The following is a 2500-nucleotide window of genomic DNA, read 5'->3' as shown; positions in this document are numbered from 1 at the left end:
CACACACACACACACACACACACACACACATATAAACATATTGGCTGGTCTTCTTTCATCGCTTGTTTCCCGGAGGCAGCCGCCTGACCATCCAGTGTGTGAGTGGAGGTAGCTCTGTTCACTGGGAAACATGTGTGAGTGGAGGTAGCTCTGTTCACTGGGAAACATGTGTGAGTGGAGGTAGCTCTGTTCACTGTGAAACATGTGTGAGTGGAGGTAGCTCTGTTCACTGGGAAACATGTGTGAGTGGAGGTAGCTCTGTTCACTGTGAAACATGTGTGAGTGGAGGTAGCTCTGTTCACTGGGAAACATGTGTGAGTGGAGGCAGCTCTGTTCACTGGGAAACATGTGTGAGTGGAGGTAGCTCTGTTCACTGGGAAACATGTGTGAGTGGAGGTAGCTCTGTTCACTGGGAAACATGTGTGAGTGGAGGTAGCTCTGTTCACTGGGAAACATGGGAGCGGTGCCACGGATGCTGAGAGGGATGTTTTCATTTTCCAGACTCTTCCAGGTGTTCTGAGGGAGGGGGGGGGGGGGATGAACAGCCTAGGAGGGGATATGTTGTTATGGTAACTCCTGTCTGTTTCGGGAAAGGGGGGCCCCCCCCTCTCGAAACTGTAGAGTAGGGAGGTTGTTATGGCAACGGTAAGGCTGTTGCGTGGGTGTGTCGTTGTGGCAACAGTGCGCTGAGTCTTTCTCTTGCTTGCTCTCTCTCTCTCTCTCTCTCTCTCTCTCTCTCTCTCTCTCTCTCTCTCTCTCTCTCTCTCTCTCTCCTCGGTGTGTGTTTGTGAGACATTGAGAAAGGCGGTTCTGGTACGGAGAGTCTCTCCTAGCCTTTCCATAAACCAAGTGAGACCTCTGTCATGCCTGAACATTTTTCTAGTCCTGATTCGATTCAGGCAGAATCCCAAATGCTGCATCATAAGTGGCAGCGTCCTTTCACACAGAGCTCCTGTGCAGCTCTTTCATGGAACGTTCAAGTTTAGCGGCTCCAGACAGGGGACACATTTTTTTAGGAGAAACATCCTTAACCGTTCCAGTTTAAGGAACCAACGTCTTTCATTCCAAATGCCAGCCAAATCTGAGAGGAGACTGCTGCCACCATGGCAATCCATCGATTGGCTAGTTGTACTGGTGGTCCTACAATGACAGGCCATAAGGATTCTCATTGAGGCTTTCAGACCAGCCTTTTTCAGACAGAGGAGATAGCCTCGACAGAGACTGGCAGCCTATGGCCTCTGTGTGACAGGGTTGGCACTCCCTCAGCACTCTCATCCACCTCCAGCTCCAAACCCATCTCCGGTCAAAGCACACCAAAGCTCTATATTGACTTCTAAATCATATTTCTATTTAATATTATTCGATTCTGTTTCCAAAGCGCACCGTACATACAGTATGCTCCTTTTTTTTTGTAAGACTCTAGTCTATAGCTTCATTGTTTACTGTTTCTTTTCATACCTCTTTGCACCACAGGTGTTTTGTTTTTTTCTTTCTAGTTGTCTTGTTAAACTGCAGGAACCTGATGTTGAGCATTGATCCTCCCCCTCTTGTATCTATTTATCTGTTCTCCCTGTCTTTGTTCCCTTGGTTCATTAGTGATGTCTGTTTCTCTGTTGTCGACATTTCTCTCTCCCCCTAAATCTCTTGCTCATGTACACAGGCACATACATACACACTGAACACTTAATTATGAACACTAATACTGGGTAGGGCCTCCCTTTGCTCTCAAAACAGCCTCCTTTCTTTGTGGCATTGATTCCACAAGAGGTTGGAAACATTCCTTTGAGATTCTGGTCCATGGTAACATGATCATTTTTCAGGACTTTCAGCACTTTCAAGTGAATCTCCCCTTCTACCCCATCCCAAAGGTGTTCTATTGGATTCAGATTGAGAGGACTTTTGCTTTGTGACATGGTGCATTATCATGCTGGAAGTAGCCATTAGAAGTTCAGACTCGGCTTCCTACAGCATAGCATGGGAACATTATTACCCTTAGTTGCCTGAGCTCTTCTACCGTTTGTTTAATTAATTAATTAATTTTTATTTTTGTTCTGTTTTGTTTTTTGTACAGTGAGAAAGGCCCTTTTAAATTAAATCTATTATTATTTATTATTATAGAAGATGGGTACATTGTGGCCATGACGGGATGCACATCATCAGCTTCAATACTCAAATAGGCTGTAGCATTCAAGACATGATTGATTGGTATTAAAGGGCCCAAAGTGTGCCAAGAAAACATTCCCCACACCATTAGAATGAATGAGAAGGTGTACAGTTGTTCCTAATAAAGTGTTCAGTGAGTATACATACATACATACATACATACATACATACATACATACATACATACATATAATCATACAGTACAGTTTTAGCATCTGTGCTCAGTCTTAGCAGGGTGTCTTCAGGACAGACACAATTAGGCTCTAAACTGGCTTGTGTGTCTTCACAAATACATTACTTAAGTGCATCAATAGCCAACGTCTTCACAAAGCACTCC

General features: G+C 44.7%; 1 protein-coding gene across 1 annotated transcript in view; it reads left to right on the top strand.

Annotated features, from left to right (window-relative positions):
• LOC308162765 (immunoglobulin superfamily member 3-like) overlaps window positions 1–2500 on the top strand; it is a gene marked incomplete at both ends in the record, with an annotated part of 56326 nt that overhangs the window by 25387 nt on the left and 28439 nt on the right.

The sequence above is a fragment of the Nansenia antarctica genome, assembly GCF_963989245.1.
Source record: "Nansenia antarctica genome assembly, chromosome: 7".
Taxonomy (NCBI): domain Eukaryota; kingdom Metazoa; phylum Chordata; class Actinopteri; order Argentiniformes; family Microstomatidae; genus Nansenia; species Nansenia antarctica.
The sequence above is the reverse complement of the archived record's forward strand: the minus strand, read 5'-3'. Positions and strand labels throughout refer to the sequence as shown.